Genomic DNA, 18,495 nt, shown 5'->3' on the forward strand with positions numbered 1-18,495 from the left:
CGGGGGAGCATCTGGGAAACGCAGCGGAGCTCGTGCTACCTCTGGGCAGGGGTCTCTGCCACGGTGGGGAGGCCTCCAGCGAACAGCCCAGACATGGCTGAAGCATCTTTGATGTGATAATGGAATTCAGTGGTGGTGAAGATGAAAGGGAAAGCCAGTGCATCGGACGGTGAGCTAAGGAAAGGAATTCGGCAGTCTAGGTCAGCCAGACCCAAACATACATCTTGTCCCCAAATTCACACCACACCACTAAGACTGGCTTAGCACGAGTGAGCAAAATCCGAAGGGCTTAATTGCTGCAAACAGTAATCCGACCAAAGGCAATATGTAAAGTTGGGCTACCTTAATGGTAAATCTGTAGCTACTGTCATTGTCATCATCCCATCATCATCATCATCAATATGACTTTTTATTGACAATTTGCTATGTAATAGGGTTTTTACATAAATCCAAGTATGTGATGAGAACCCAGAAGGAGGTAGGTTTCAGTGCAGCATCAGAAAATATTTTCTAATTAACTTTTTGGAGAGCCACGCACTGCTTTTAAGGTAGTAAGCTTCCTGTCATTAGTAGGTAAGCTGAGGCTTGACAGCCACTTAAATGGGTTTGCTGAAAAGAAAGTCAAGGATTAGAAATTAGGTTGTGTTAGATGACCTTTTATTGCCGTCGGATGGCAATATTCATGCCCTAAGTGTGTCCCTGTAGTAAAACAGTGTCACTTCACACCAAGAAATTTCAAAGCGTACGATTCAACTCTTTACGCTCATACTCCAGGCATGACACGCAGACGTACACACATATTTGACACATGTGTGCCTGTGCCGAAGCAATATTTAACGTGCATCTATGAAATGTCATCAGTACATATTAAAACTCCGTAGTCGTAACAACACATTTAGCTCTCAACAGGACTACGGATAATTCTATTTACAGTCCTATCAAGAAGCAAATAATGTGCACTGAAGTAAATTCAATGATGTGAAGTCAGAAATTTACTTCCATACAAATCTTGACTGAGTGTAATCGCATGCTGGTCCCTCTGTTCGGTGGTGGAGGAAAGACGTGAAATGAGATAGTCAATGAGGAAGATGAGCGTACCCTCATTTTTATCATGTGTTTAAATGTGGATTATTACTATATAATGCCATTGTCTGTGAAACAGGGAAGGACAAGCTGATTTAGTAGGTCAATTATATCAAAAGTAGAAAATAAAGTTCTATGGTGGGAAAGTTATGTCCATCCTGATTTCGGGAACTAGTAGAAATATTCTACCAAGGAGCAGATCCAAGTCCCCATGTTTCTCTGAAGACACGCCGAAGAACACACTGTTGTTCCTCTGAGAAAGTCAGTCCTGACTAAATGCTCTTAGGTTTCATTAACAACAACAACAACAACAAAAGGACAAAAACACTGGAAATTAGGAAGTCCAATTTTGTAGAAATTGTGATAACACTGCTATCAACTATATAAAATTATATTTTTAAAGAGTGAAGACTCTTGATCGTAAGTGTTGGCTGAATTGGTCACCCCAAGGAGACGTGTTAAGTACTGCTTCTCAGCAGACCTTGTCTCTACCACTATTCCTGTTCATTTCTTCTCTCCAAATGTTAAGCATGGTCAATCCTTCTTGAGGCAAATTCTAGGAAAAGTAACTTTCTCGGTTACTAAATTGATGAGTCACACCAAAGTCCTAATAGATGTGAAATGTGTTACTTAATAAAGTTTCTATTAAGCAGGTTTTTAAAAGCAGGGGCAAATACACAGACTCGGATAGAGAACCAACCAACCCCCAGTCTTCATCCTCACAAAGCTCAGCATCCAGACCCAGCACCATCGCACGCTCTGTAACTTCCATGATCGACTCATAGTTTTACTTTCCCTTGGATAACTTTGAATCATGGAGCTGTGCTATTTTCTCTATATCTCCATGGGTGAGTTTAAGAGGTTTCAGGAGGGGCTCCTGGGTGGCGCAGTCATTAAGCATCTGCCTTCAGCTCAGGGCGTGATCCTGGCGTTCCGGGATCGAGGCCCACATCAGGCTCCTCCACTAGGAGCCTGCTTCTTCCTCTCCCACTCCCCCTGCTTGTGTTCCCTCTCTCGCTGGCTGTCTCTAATAAATAAATAAATCAATATTAAATAAATAAATAAATAAATAAATAAAAGGTTTCAGGAAACCAAAGTAGAAAGACAGAAGGATAGATGGCAGATTGGAGGTACATTTCTTTTCTTTCTTTCTTTTTTTTTTTTGTTACATATTCTCCAATTTCCCAAGAATCAATGATTATTATATATAACCAGGAAAAAAAAACCTCCATAAAACTATGAATTTCAAAAAACAGGAGCATAATTCTCTAGAGAGTCTCCCAGCGTGTTGTGTGTCTCGGTAATTTGTTTCATTTCATTGCTGAGTCGCATTCCACGGGAGGAGGAATGGACCACACTTTGTCACACCATGTGGTCATCGGAGGAACATCTAGGTTGTTTCTAGTTTGGGACTATTATGAATAAAGCTGTATGAACATTCATGTGCAGGTTTTCGGGTAAATGGAAGTCTTTGTTTTTCTAGGATAAATGCCAAGGGGTGCAAGAACTCGGTCCTATGGCAGCTTTGTCTTTAGATTTATATAAAAACCTGTCAATGGCATCACTCTGACACGAGGAGTGGGAATTCAAGGTAGTGGTGATATGATCTGAATATCAAATACAAACAACGACTGTTTGCAAAAAAAACTCCACCACGGAATTTCAAGGGCCTGTGTCCCCTCCGGGTGCCAGTGGCTCCTGTCTCCCAGTGGTGCCAGGAACATTAAAATAACAGACGTGCAACTAGCAAATGGATACATTCTGGAGACGCAAGGCACAGCGCAGTGATTACAGTCAACATAACTTACAAACTTCACAGTTGCTAAGAGACTAGATGTTAATTGTTCTCACCATAAGAAAGAAATAATAATTATGTGACAGGATAGAGGCATTACAATATATATAGTATGTATCAAACCAACACATCTTACACCTTAAACTTAACACAATGTTGTATGTCAATTATATCTCAATATAAAATTAATTAACAAAGAAAAATCAGCTTCCCAGCCTGTGCTCGCTGGTCAGCACCGTGGGCCAGACACAAGCCAACTCTGTGCCCAGGACACACTGGGAAGGAAGGCTCGAACACAAATAAAAGATATTACTAATAAAGCCCCGTGCATGGCCCATTCACCATGTCAGAAGCTCGCAGACGTTAAACATGATGAAGCTCTCAGGGGTTTATCTGCCCCTTATAAATACAAAAGAACAATGTCTTCTCTATTGTGGGCAAAGCTGCCTTCTACTTGGGGGTGTTTAATATGTAAACAGAAACCAGATAAGGCAAAAGCAAACAGTTGGCATCAACGCAGAGAGGACTGTTTACTAGTTTACTGACGAAGGTGGTAAACTGCCCCTTCTTGCCCAACCGCCCCCACCTTGCTCCTAAAAAGGAAATTCTTTTCTTTATTGTTTTTAAACTATCTGGAAAGTATTAGCGAATTTTAAATCCCCCCCCCAACGGGATATGAATAAGGTTTTTATTAACCACAGGTTCGGATACATAAATCTCCACCAATGAAAATATTAATATATTAGCCGCAAACTATTTTGTTTGGAAAGAGGAAACCCTGCCAGCGGTCTTCAGGAAAAAAACAGAATCCATTTAATAAATTATGCATTCAGAAAGACTTTGGGTCCTGTGACATTCCCAGAATAGTTTGTCCATATTTTTCTCATCAGTCAGAGTATTTCTTCAGAACATCTGGTGAAACAAATTCTAAACTCTCACCATCTTTCAAATAGTGAATGCTTATGGTCAACTAACTGGTTTCTTGAAAATGTCTAATTCGAAGAGCTGGGGGTGGAGGCCCAAGGACGCAGTCGGCTGCATCTTGCCCAGGCAAGTGTCTGGGGGTCCGACCTCTGGTCTGCAACCAGGCCCCAAGCCTTGTGTCCAGCGTGGGCCTCTTCTGCCCAAGGAAGGGGCACCTCCCCTGGCCTTTTCACAGAGGCACTCCCAGACAATGATCAATATTTAAATGAGTGAAATGGGGCTGGAGAGAGGTTTTTGCTCGGAATGGGTGGCTTGGTCTGCTTTCATGCACCTGCTTAACAAGCCGCTGGCCAGAGGGGCTGCATCTGCAGGAATGGGGGAGGAGCTCGTAGTTCATACGGAGTCACCCCGAGCCCGGTCCCAGCTCTGTGCACGGGAGAGGCAGTCCTTGTTATATGTAAAGACATGAACATGCTCCGGGCAAGGCTGAACAGGTACGGAAGTCCTCCTCGGGGAAGATCGTTACGAAAAAGCCGTGTGCAAGGTCACGTTCATTACGCTGCTGTGAAGGATAAACTTCACCATGCCCCTGTGTTTTAAATCCTGGGGTAGGCAACTATGCTGAAACTCTTATAATATGTAATAGGACAGAAAATGAGAGGCAGACACGGCACTGTCTACCAATGTCCACTGCTGGGGAGTGCACTGTGCCCTCTCTCCTCTGGGGCCTGCCCGTGAACTCAGAACTCGAGCCAAGTGTTTCTGCAACGCTGACCCTGCGAAAGCACCACATGGATGGTAACCCACCTCTTTCAACGTGGTTGTCCTAAAAAGGACTTCTGCTTTCGTGTCAAACGAATTATTTCTATTACCTGCCCTATTTCACTCTTTCGGTCTGACCGATGACAACACTCACAGCATCCACACCTCTCTCTTTCTCCTCCAACACCGTGTGGAATGTCCCCTAGCCGGGATTCTTCATGCACCGTGGATCCAAGAGGTGGGCCTTCCTCCACGTTCCCCGCAGCCTTCAGCCTCTCAGCGGACGCCCAGGGACTCTGGTATATGGTCTGCATGGGTTCAAATCCCCTCCAGCACTGCAGGAGCCTGGTCTCCCAGAACCCATTCCTGCTCACCTCCAACCTAGTTTCTGCACTAAAGGCAAAGTTATCTTTTCGGAATGTAAATTTAGTGAACTCACGTTCCAGGTCAAAACCCTTAAATCCTAACTCCCCAGTGTGGCCATGAAAAGCCTGTACCATCAGGAGCCATGTGTCCTGCTCCCCTAGCCTCTGCGTGTCCTCTGAGCTCATGCTACACGTAACTTCCCTTGGTCCCTCATACAGACCTCTCTCTCATCCACCTCCGGGCCCTCACTCATCCTGCTTTCTCCATTGGGAACATAACCCACACATACCCAAGTCCCATGGAACATTCTGGGTATGTTGCATTGATCTCAGCAGCCCACTTTCTCTGGGAAGTCTTGTCAGTTTGGATGTCCCTTGTACGAACTCCCCAAAACGGTGCATTTCCTCCACAATTGTGCTTTATCAGACTATACAAATTGCCTGGACACGTATCCCCATGAAAAAACAAGGCCAGCCTTGACAAGCAGTTGTCATTCTGGATTGAAGAAAATGACTATATGCACAAGCCTCTGTCAGATTAATCTTCCCTACCTGTACTGCCATCATGTCAGTGTTCGACTCATAAACATTTCACCTACATCATCAATTCTCTTCCATGTTTTCCAAGACTCCTCACAACATGGCTCTTCCCCATCAGACTATTCTTAGTTTGTTGTACTTTGCACACCTCTTCCCTCTTCCTACTGTAGCTGGCCACCACATGACTTACTACTGACCTACCCTGCTCTTTGCCACTTTCTCACCAGGATTCTCTTCCTGACCAGCCAGACCCAGGCCCTAGGCCAGAACAGGCTTTCCTGTCTCCAGTTTGTAGACCGCACATCTTGGGACTTCTCAGCCACCATAGTCGTGTGAGCCAATTCTGCATATAAATATCTGTATCTGTATATCTATATCTATATAGATATACATATATATCCTATGGGATATCATATATATATATATATATATATATAAAATATACTGGTTTTCCCTAGAGAATCCTAACTAACACACTCTCCTTTCTCCACTTTATTTATTCACACACTCAAATATTTAATAGTTCTTATTTAATATATAGAAATTAAATGGCACCCATGTGATTGCTTTTGGATAGAGAGCATGTCTTAAAGTTTCTCATGGATTCTCACAAAATCTAAGTCATTACTGATGGGTAGGTTTTATAAACACCTGAAAGCTTCCACATGTATCTCAAAGTTTTCATATATACCTGGTCAGTTCCTCATGTAGCTGGTAGGTTCTCAATATACCTGGAAGGGGTTAAATGTAGCTGGTTGATATATGATTAGTGAGCACAAGCTCCGCCCCTTCCCTTTTCCCAAAGATTGCAAAAGTAAATGAAAAACCTATGTCATAAAAATCAATCATTCTTTTGCCAAAGTAAACGATAACCCATAAATACCACAGTGAAGAATTTAGTGAAGAAAGGCTGGTACATCCTTACAGAAGTCGTAGGAAAGAAGCAGGACAATATGGAAAGGAGATGGAGTGAGGAAATAATAAAACAGCTTTAAAAAGAATGTTTCACTTCATTAGTCTGATGGCCTTTCCTGATAAGATAATTAGACAGTAAACTTAACCTTCAGCAAAAACATGGCATGTCCACACCCTTCCACAAAGGCACACATCCCATAAACAAAAGCTCAAAGCCTGGCATCCTTATAGCACCAAAATTATGCTAAAATGTTTCCATCATGTGAATAAGAAACATCAGCATTTCAACAAATGGTGATTTTTATAGAGAATTTAAGATGACTAAAATAAAAACGTACTATATAATTTTTAAAAGATTTTAAAAATAAATTAAGGAAAATCTCCTCAACCACAAGACCTTATTAAAATGTAGATTGTCCCTAGTCAAGTAATCTAGCCCGAGACCAAGAATGCAATGAGATGATGTCAGAAATGGAACATAAGAACTGGTTATTTCAGGGTAGGTTCGTAAATTAGAGTAAATGCCTTATTTCTCCTTTTGCTAAATATCAGTTCTCATTTCAAACCTGAATAAAATGATTTGGTTAGCACATACGAAAACACTTCTTTGCCCATAATTGATCCCAATAAAATCAAGAAGAAAGTGATGGACTATGTGGGCTCTACGCCAAGACCTTCTATCTACTGCACCTCTTTTCGCTCCCATTTCTTAACAATTTCTAATGAGGTACAGCTGAGGACTTGTTGTCTTTCTAAATACACTACCTATGTTCAATAAAATTATGTATCATACAGGGGTGCCTGGGAGGTTCAGTCGGTTAAGCGGCCAACTCTTAATTTTGGCTGGGGTCGTGATCTCAGGGTCATGGGATCAAGCCCTCCCATTGGGCTCCACACTCAGCGGGGAGTCTGCTTGAGAGTCTCTCTCCCTCTGTCCCTCCCCCCAACTTGGGCTTGCCCACACGCTCTCCCTCTCTCTAAAATAAATAAATAAATAAATAAATAAATAAATAAATATTTCATGAAGAAAACTCAAGACACAGGACTCCTGGGTGGCTCGGTTGGTTCTGCCTCTAGCTCTTGATTTCAGCTCAGGTCATGAACTCAGGGTCATGAGATCAAACCCTGTGTCAAGCTCTGCACTGGAAGGAGATTCTCTCTCTCCCTCTGACCCTCCCTGCTCTCCCACCACCCCCCTTTGCGCACACACACTCTCTCTCTCTCAAAAAAAATTATACATCATACAAAAATATCATCCACAGATGATATTACAATGCAAAATTTTTTAAAAATAGAGCCGAGGTCATCTAAAAGGGAAATGATAGAAGTCATTAGCACTCAAAGTAAGCTCTACTTCTTGGTTTGGTTCTGAACTTTGAACTATTCCAGGATTCACACCTCCATGCTGAAGTTAAGCTACTTATAATAACGAGAAAACACTTCTCATGAAATAATGCATGCAGTGCAAATAATAGGTTAATCCTGCACGTGGTCCCTGATCACATTGTACTGTGTTTTTAGGTCAAAATCCTTCCACATAAAAGAACATTTGCAGAAAAGACCCAAGCACGTTGCCTAAAAGTCAATACAGTTTGGCATTTTAAAAAATTAACCGAAAGTCGAAAAAGTCTGAAAATGCATTAAAATCCAAATGATGTGCTTTTATTCCAGATGTGATGTCTAACTGTGAGAAGTTCATATGAGAAATGCCAGGAAGTTACACAAGGACATTAAAAAGTAATCACTTCCCTAGGAAGGCACTAAATCAATAAAAGACTGGTTTTTCCAAGGTTGGGTTCTGGAACCTTCAAGACCAGTAAGCATAGCTATTCTGGGCTTAATATGCTTGTCAGGACCTAGCAGAATCAGGTCGCCCTTTTACTAATATTACTACTACTATCACAACATTCTCCTGTATAGAAATAATTGTGTAGCTTTCCTAAGCCAATTCCACTTATTAGAAATGTTTATGAAATAAAATTATAAGGATAAATACGATGAAGCTCAGATGTATCTTCAGTGTCAAAACATAAATAAAGAAATTTAAATGGTTGTGAGGGTTTTTTTGTTTTGTTTTGTTTTGTGCTGTGGGTTCCTTAAACTTCATAGAAATCCCTCTGGTAGCTTCTTTCAGCCCAATCTGCTGCTTCTAGTAACTTCAGTATTTACATTTAAGGGATAAAACCCTTCAAAGAGTTAACCCTGAATCTCAACTTAGATGAAAATAAAGGCTCCTAAAATTAGAAAGATTAAAACCACTAGATAATTCCTTCTGATTTGTGAGGGAATCCAAAGCTCAGAACTAAATTAGATAAATAAGCTGATAAAGTTAAAAACCACAGTCGTTATTATAAAAAAAATGACTGCCCGTGCCCTATTTCCTTTTTCCTCTCGGGCTTAAACAGATGGTGATCTCGGGGAAGTTTTATTTCAGAATACGGGGGGCTGGCGGCTTGCAAGCCCTCTCCCGGTGCATGCAGGAGCTCCCTGTGTGGTCGTGGGGGAGTGAGCAGCGGTCCAGAGCAGGCCGGGCACAAGAAGGAAAGGGTAGGATTACAGTGTCTGTACCCAGACTCAGAACCCTGTGCAGCCGATTTTCTAACACCAACCACTCCAAACGCCCTTTTCCATTTCCTCGGATTTCTATCTTCACATAGAAAATCTCCTCCTGCTGAAACTGAAATAATCTACTGAACGGAATCAATCACACATCTTAGCCAACGAAAAAACAAGACTTATTTTATCAATTTTTTTTACAAGATCCATTTTAAAATGTCAGATAACGTAGGGCATTGAAAAGGTTCACGATCTGACATGTAAACACCTATACCCCGTCTATATAATGATCTAGATAGGAAAGGGCTGTAGGGTTTCCTGTATCAGTCATTTTGCATTTCGGCAACCACTCCATATTATGATGTGATCCTCGTAAGTACTATTCTTGTCGGTAAAGCAGATAAGGAAAGGAAACACTGTACCAGCCACCACTGGGTTCGCCAGGTGTAGGGTGCTAAGAATACAGCTCATGTTGGAACCATGGGTACTCACAAACATGTTTTCATATTTTTCCTCTTTGGGGCCAGAATATTCATTTCTTTCATTGGATGAACATTCTTACCCTCACAGCAAATAAGCTCCCTCACTGATCAATTTCATTCACTGTATCTCAAAATTTAATTTAATGCCAACCATGCTTCCCCAGAGGGGCCTGAGGCCTCAATAAAGCAGGGTTCCCACTCTCTTATTACTAATAGGGAGGATTTTAAACAAAAATACAGACTATGAAAATTATTCTAATAGTGGTGACCATGTCACACTAGGTCTATGCTGCTTGAATGACTCAGAGAAGCTTTATAGAGGCAGATTTGAAGAAACTGTATGCTTGTGACAGACGGCATGTCACGTTTTTGCTACTGTAAACTGCTAATGTAAGACAGGAAGGCTTCAGTCAGATAAACGAAATGGTGCTTCCACATGTGCCAAGAATTGTGACTACCGAGGGTTCAAAGACCGAAGGAGACGCAGTATTTATTCAGACACTTCACACACGTCAGCAGGGGAAACAGACGTGTTCAGACAAAATTATAGTAATATGATGACTCGTTCTATTATATATTACATAGAATACTAATATATATTACAGCAACGAATATCTAATTATTAATTCTGAGAGAGCAAACTGATATTTTAAAAGGTCGATTTTTTTTTTAAATACTAAAATGCCGGTGCCTGTTTCAATCCACGGGCTTGCTCAGGAACTCTAGATGTGCATTTCAATGAGTCACAGAACAAAATGTTAACAATTCCATAAATGCACTCACTCTCATCAGCATATTGTCTAAGAGGCTTTATGATCTTGGGGATTCTTCAAACATCACTCAAATCCCTGTCTAAGGGAGGTGAACTTAGCAGTACTGCAGATACTTAGAGGAAATGTGCCTGTAATAATAACAATGATAGTATGCGAGACAGAGAAACAATAATCAAATAACAGAGTTACTGTTTGAAACAATAAAGCAGAATTTAAAAACCCAATCTCAAATCAATAAAGTACCTTCCATGAAATGCAGACCCGCTGGCCTCTCAGGGATTCTGGGGAAGTACAGAACTGGGTCAAGTACAAACTCAAAACACACTGGGTTGGTGCCAATTAAGCCACAAAATAGATGGTTGTAAGTATGCATAATTAAACCGACTTCTAGATCTTTCAAAATATTCAAAGTTAATTAAACAAAATTAATTTTCTTTGCAAGAAGGAGGGAAATGTGCTTGGAGTACCCAAAGTAGTAAGACATGACAATATTAAATCCCAATTCATTTGGACTTCCCTCGTAGCAGTGAGCTTTCCCTATTGATACCAAAAGGAAAGGACATTTCTCTCCATGAATCAATGCTGGGGGAACGTTCATTAAGACAAAAGAACAAATGGTCATGGATTGGGGTCAGGTCTCTTTCCTGGCCCCTTTCTGCATGTCCATAGCTCATCTTTTCAAGGTCATTCTATCACACCTGGCAGGACCCTTCTCTCTGGGACTCTCTCTGAACAGGGAGGGGACAGGGAGCAGGGACAGTGGAGGCCGAGGTCTCAATCCATCCCTGGGTCCGACCTCTTGCCCTGACTCCCACTGACCTCCCCTTCCTGTCTGCTTCTTACCTGAGATGGGCTCCCTCCTACAGATCCCACCAGAGCCATTCACTGAGAACCATCAGCAGGCTCGTCCAGAGCCTGTTCTCCTGGGAAGCTGAGTGCTTCCAGCCCACCGTTCCCAACACAGAAATGTAATAGGCAGGTGGCCCAATTTAGCAAAACATACTACGAGCAATCCTTCTTCTGAAAGCTAAGTCGTAGCAGTCGGCTGGGCCGCCCAGGCCAAAATCCCCGGGTTTATTTTATGTTTCAGGGATTCTCTGTGAAGAGCTACTCAGTGGGGTATCAGAATCTTGTCACCTTAACTCCCCAGTCGCTTGTAGCTGTCTCCTGTTTTTCACAGTGTTCAGCGTCTCTTTTTATTATTAATTTATTTTGCAGAGGCTATCAGTCAGCAGTAATGTCATGGGGAGGGTTTATAGGCGCAACGTGTGGACTGTTTTAACAAGCTAATGCATTTGGTGTAAGAGACAATTGAGAAATAAAATCAGTCATCATTGCATGATGTTCTGTTTACCATGAAATATTTAAACAGGTGAGATACTGCAAGCATGCCTAGGACAAACCATTTTGTACCTGGATGTCCCTCTCTCTCTCTCTCTTTCTCTCACACACACACACACACACACACACTAGTACAAAAGATACAACAGGTCATCAACAATAGTATGGCATCACCAGGTGTAATATCACCCAGTACCTTCTACTGATACTGATATTCTGAGTATATTATTCCAGATAAAAGGGTTAGATTAATCTACCTAAAAGCTAAGGCTCTGGATTAGCTCTTTCTAATAATATTCTCCAAATAAGTACAGAAGTGTTTAGAACTTGTCAAATTATCTAGCCGTAATCAAACTTAGTGACATCCATGTCCTGTGTGGACGTAATGATGCTTAATTACCCACACGTGCACACACACACGTGCACACACACACCAACATGATCTATCTATTCTACAAAGATAGGTAGCCGATATATCTTAAAATAGCCTGAGACCACTACTTACTCTGGATTTACACTGAAGAGAAACAGAATCTCTGTATTTCTTTAAGCAGGAAAGATACCATTTGTGAAGAAGGAGACTTTGCTTCGTAAACTTCTAGGACCATGTGGACCATGCCTTTCAAAGGGAAAGCTGAATCTCACCATGTAAGGAACAGTCCCGGGGCACCCAGAGGGGACTGTGATCTAATCTCCGGGTTAGTGGGAACTCTGATGTATTCTAACTACCAAAGGGCTAAGGTCCACATGGGGGAAGGAGAACACCTTGTTGGCCCTGGAAACTATATAAAGCCAGACAATCACAAGGCTCATACCTCAGTGGGAGAAACGCCATACAGTATCTGCCTACAGACAGACCACAAGGAAATTTATCTGCGTGGATTCTGGGTGGGCAAATGTCTCCCTTCAGAGAAGTCATAATCATACCCAGCCTTCCCTTGGTTTCAGAGGTTTAAATTTAGACTCCAGTGCCCTTAGGACATTTTAACTAAAGAATTAACATAAAAGTGGTCCCAGGCTGGTCAAACTCCTGGAACATTTCACCAAAGCACAAGGACGATGAATGTCTGTACAGGGCTAACCCACCATTCAGGCTACTCAAGATTCTTCGAGCCTGGCCACCACAGGACACCAAATCACACCCCAAAGGACAAAGACACAGAGAAATAATCCCCTCTGGGCAGACATAATAAATAGCACTAGTAAAATCTCGAGACCTTCAGATAATGCAATGATTGGTTATAGATGTTATAATGAGCATGTTCAAAACAACTAAAAGAACTGGAAATATAATATGAGAAAAGAACAAGGAATAATGTTTAAGAAAAAGCAGATGTGAAAAAGAACAAAGAACTCTTAGAAATGGAAAAAAAGGTCATTGAAATTACAATGCAATGCACGCGTTAAATATCACATTAATCACTGCTCAAAAACGGGTTGGTAAACTGTAAGAAAGCAGTAGAGAAACCATCCAGAATGAACCACCGAGAGACTGAGATGGAAAATATAAAAGAGAAGCTGGGGGAGGAAACAGAGAAGGAACAGCAGGCACCTAAACGAGTTCCAGAAAAAAAGAAAAGGGGAAAAAAAAGAGGAAGAGGGAACAGTTGCGGGGATGATGGCCAATAATTTTTCAAATTTCAAATAGTTTTTCAAGTTTGGTAAAATAAACACATCTGATGATTTACAAATGAAAGTCTCAAACAGAATAAATAAAACGAAATCCATATGAATAATCATCGTAGCAAAACTATACAAATCTATACACATGCACATGTGGGCTCACATATATCACAATGCTTATTCATTTATCCATTTTATCCCACAACTCCTACGTGCTAATGATGGTGCCAGGGTCTAGGGCATTAAGTTGATTAAGTCATGGTCTCAAATCTTAGGATACTGGCTTTCTGAATGAAGACGGCCACGCACAGAAACACTACATGGGCCATGGTGGATTCCACAATAGAGGTGTGCACAGAGCTCCTTGCAGATGGGAAGATGGAAAGCTTACCTTCCCGTAACCACAAAGGACAGAGGAAGGAGGCGGGGAAAGCTTCAGAAGACAGAGGTACTCTAAGATGAACATTTATAATGAAAATGTTTTCTAGATGGAGGAGAACCCATGCAAAAGGAACGGCGTGATGGCATTCGTTCATTCTTTTCCTTACTGAACATGTTTGACCAGATTCATGACGCGTGCTCTGACTGGAGGACAGAACACTTAGGTGGGAACTGGTAGGAGGGTAGCTTGGACTGGAGCAGCCAGACATATGGATACCTAATTTTTAGGCAGGCTGGAATGCCTGAGAGCAATGGTTTTAGAATTTTTTCCACCATGAAAACCTTGACTCTCAGTAATTCCAGTACATAAAACAGGCACAACAGTGATCGTGAGCTGGAAGAGGACGTGTCTGCGTGTGTCAGTGCGTCTGTCACGGCTGGAGCCCTGGGAGTCAGAAATCCCTGCTCTCACGACTGCATTTTGCTTGTGGAGGTCCTCGTTAGGTCCATCTCATGCACAGATACGTCATACTTCAGCAGCATTGTTCAAAGAACTGCAGTGTCTCCACTTGTCTATTCTAAGTGGTTATGGCTGGTGCACATGTCATCTTTCTATTTTCGCATAATTTGTTTTGTAATTCAAAACTTCACTGAAATATACTATTAGAGAAAATACTTTGTCATTGATTGATTGGATTTTCCAGGTGGACAATCATCTGATTTACAAATAATGGTGATTTTGTCTCATCCTTCTTGATAATGCTTCTTCCTTTGTATTTTCTTCCTTATCACAGTGAGTCCTACTTTAGCGTCAATGCTTAAAAATGTCTGAGTCTATTTCACAACAAATATGATGTCCAGTTAAGACTGAAGATAATTTTGTGCGTGTGTTGATGTGAAAGATTCCTTCCACTACTATAAAAAACAGATTTGGGGGACGCCTGGGCGGCTCAGTCGGGTGAGCACCGGGCTCTTGGCTTCGGCTCAGGTCATGATCTTGGGGTCGTGAGATCGAGCCCCATGTTGGGCCCTGCGCTCAGGAAGAGTCTGCTTGTCCCTCCCCCTCTGCTCCTACTCCTGCTTTCTCTCTGTCTCTCTGGAATAAATAAATAAAATCTTAAAAAAAAAAAAGCCTCATGTTCTACAGATTAATACCAACAAGGTGTATATCTCAGCAATTCCTTTAAAAACAAAAACAAAGGAGCACCTGGGTGGCTCAGTCGGTTAAGTGTCTGCCTTCAGCTCAGGTCATATCTCGGGGACCTGGGATCGAGCCCCATGTCTGGATCCCTGCTCGACACAGAGTCTGTTTCTCCCTCTCCCTCTGCCCCCACCCTGACTCATGGTCTCTCTCTCTCTCAAATAAATAAAATCTTTAAAACAACAACAACAAAAAAACAAACAAAAAAACAGATCTGGAGTTGACTGTTACTGTCTTTTGGCACCTTCTAAAATGGCCAATTGATTTTCCTCTTTGTTCTTATTGATGTGATGTATACTAATAATTAAAGTTCCTGATATTGATCATTGAGTTTCTTTTAATGGACTGCTAGATTCTATTTGCTAATGTTTTATTCATGCCTCTATAAGTCCGAAAACTGTCTATGCTTTTCTTTTTTTTTTTTTAAATTTTATTTATTTATTAGACAGAGAGAGACAGCCAGCGAGAGAGGGAACACAAGCAGGGGGAGCAGGAGAGGAAGAAGCAGGCTCCTAGCAGAGGAGCCTGATGTGGGGCTCGATCCCAGAGCACCGGGATCACGCCCTGAGCCGAAGGCAGACGCTTAAGGACTGTGCCACCCAGGCGCCCCTGTCTATGCTTTTCTTGTATTGGCATATCTTCTGATGTGTTACCAGCATAGATATGCTGGATTTTTAATTTGTCTATAAATTTTTGACACTGAGGAAAGTTTTAAAAGAAAAATAGAGACAGCCAATGCATCATTCTCCAACAATGTGAAAAAAGTAACATTGTGACATATTTACTTCAGATCTTTTTTTAAACAAATTTCATAGATAAAGTAACATCCCCACATTGATACATTATTTTACTTCCTTACCAGATGAAGTAAGCATGACCAATTTTGTGTCTATCTTTTCAGTCTCTTTAATTTTTTTAAATTATAGATGTATACATCTATAAAATATGTAATGTTACTATTTAAAATTATAAAAATATTACTTACATTGCATCATTCAGCAAACTGCTTTGTTAACTCAACTTTAGATTTATAAGATCTATTCTTACATATAGTTAAGGCTCATTTTTCTAAATTGTTTTAAAATACTCCACCATGACACCTGACTAATTTATTCATTTCCTTAAATGTGGTAATTTATTTTCTTTTCTAATCATTTGCCAGTTTTGGAAGTGTGTCAGTGAAGACCATGTATATGTTTTTCTTTCTTCTTCTTCTTCTTCTTTTTTTAATGCACATACTGTGGGTTTCCCTAAGCCACAGTTTCTTGACCTTGGGACTGCCGACATTTCGGGTCAGGTCTGATAATTCTTTGTTGTGGAGCCAGCCTGTGGAACTTAGGGTGTTTGGCTGAACCCTCTACCTCTGCTCAGAGGGTTCCCAGTAGCAACTTCCCAAAGTGTGAACCCAAAATGTGTCCAGATATCGCCAAAAGCTCCTGTAGAGTTGTACCAACCTACAATGATCTGTTACGTACATGTCCAACTTTACCATCTATTACCAAATTGTTTGTCAAATGGTTTTACTAGTTTCAACTCTCATCCGGAGTGTGTGAGTGGCTAGCTCTTTGAGTTACCTGATTTTTCTTATTGCTGCAAATGTTTTCATTTTGAAATGGTATCTAACTATTCTTTCCATTTGCATTCCCTTAATTACTTGTGAGAACGTGCATCTTTTCGTATGTTTACTGGAAATCTGGGGGTTTTCTTCTGTATATGCTGCCTTCTGAAAAAGAAACAGAGGATTTTTTTCATTCTTTAATTTTTGCAATGATTTAAACAATTTTCTGTGCTGGGAAGGTTTGGAAGGACATGCTTAGGAATTTCCTGGGTGTGGCTCCTCTCCTGTTTGGAAATGTCCTGGTTCTTCTATGGCTATTCATCTCATTTGACTTTTCATTTCTTTTAGAGTCAATTTCATATTTGTACGAAGGATTCTTACTCATTTAGAGCTACTGCCTTTGTGGTTGTACATACCCCTGATTTCTAGCACCAAAGATCAATACTTAGTTTTCTAGTGATGTTTTTGTTTGCCTTCACTTCTGGCTTCAGTTTCTAATTTTATTACATTGTGTACAAAGAATATACCCTGTACATTTTCTTAACTTGGGAATTTATTCAACTTTACTCTATGGCCTAAGATATGATCAAAGTCTTTATCATTTTATTTATTTATTCATTTCATCAGGATAAGTGCACTCCTTAGTCTCCATAGCAGCAGTTTGTTCTCTATAGTTAAGAGTCTGTGTCTTGAAAAAAATAAATTAAAAAAAAAAAAAAGAGTGTGTTTCTTGGTTTGTCTTTTTTTTTCCTTTGCTGGTTTGTTTCTTAAATTCCAGATATGAGTGAAATCATACAGTATTTGACTGACTTATTTCACTTAGCATTATACTCTCTCGCTCTATCCATACTGTTGCAAATGGCAAGATTTCATCCTTTGTTATGGCTGAGTGATATTCCATTGTAAATGTATAATATACATACTACTTTTTATCCCTTCATCTATCGATGGACACTTGGCTGCTTCCATAATTTGGCTATTGTAGATAATGCTGCAATAAACAGAGATACATGTATTCCTCTGAATTAGTATTTAGTATTAGAATTTTTGTATTTTTAGGGTAAATATCCAGTGGTGTACTTCTTGGATTTTGGGGTAGTTCTATTTTTAACTTTTTGAGGAACCTCCATACTATTTTCCATAGTCGCTACACCAATTTGCATTCGACCAACAGTGTACCGAGGGTTCCTTTTTCTCAGCATCCTTGCCAACACTTGTTGTTTCTTGTGGTTTTTATTTTAGCCATCTGACAGGTGTGAAGTGACATCTTATGTACTTTTCATTTGCATTTCCCTGATGATGAGTAACGTGGAACATCTTTTCATGTGTCTGTTGGCCATCTTTGGAGAAATGTCTGTTCGTATCTTCTGCCCATTTTTTAATTGAATTTTTTTGTTTTTTGGTGTTGAGTTGAATGAGTTCTTTATGTATTTTGGATACTAACCCTTTATTGGATATATTATTTGCAAATATCTTCTCCCATTCCGTAGGCTGCCTTTTAGTTTTGTTGACTATTTCCTTCGCCATGCAGAAACTTTTTATTTTGGTGAAGTCCCAATAGCTTATTTTTGCTTTTATCTCCCTTGCCGCAGGAGATATATCTAGAAAAATGTCGCTACAGCTAATGTCAGAGAGATTAATGCCTGTGCTTCCTTCTAGGATTTTTATGGTTTCAGGTCTCATATTTAGGTCTTTAATTCATTTTGAGTTTATTTTTAGATATGATCAATTTTTAATAAATGTCTAAAATACAGTATTGATATGAAAAGCTATCATTTGCTTGCCTGCTATATCTCTGCTCTTTATTTTACTTTTAGGCAATTTAAGCTCAAAAGCAAATGAAGCTTTAGGCCCATCCACTTTCTATGAATTTTATTTTATGGCACTGCTATTTGTGTGGTCCCTGCATTAACTTAAATCTACACATGTGCCCACATACACTCCTTTTACCTAACAAATCACTCCCTTCTTTTCAATTATTCTTATGTTCAAGTTTTTGTATGTGTCACAAGTTTTCTCATATGTTAACATCCACTCAAGGTGACCTATCCAAATGCAAAACTTTCCCTATTTCTAGATGAGTGCCGCGTTGCTGAGCAGGCATCGAAGACCTGGGATTAGGCATCTTAATAATATAGGTATGAAATAACATACGGGACTTTACGTAACACTTACATAGAGAATGGTATATAATGC

At 40.5% G+C, this 18,495-nt stretch overlaps 1 protein-coding gene across 2 annotated transcripts in view; it reads right to left on the bottom strand.

Moving 5' to 3' along the window:
* Window positions 1-18,495, bottom strand: part of MYO16 (myosin XVI) — a 580,200-nt gene that overhangs the window by 213,941 nt on the left and 347,764 nt on the right. The window lies entirely within an intron of this gene.

The sequence above is a fragment of the Ursus americanus genome, chromosome 10 (genome assembly GCF_024610735.1).
Source record: "Ursus americanus isolate L20-20 chromosome 10, mUrsAme1.1.p, whole genome shotgun sequence".
Classification (NCBI taxonomy): Eukaryota; Metazoa; Chordata; class Mammalia; order Carnivora; family Ursidae; genus Ursus; species Ursus americanus.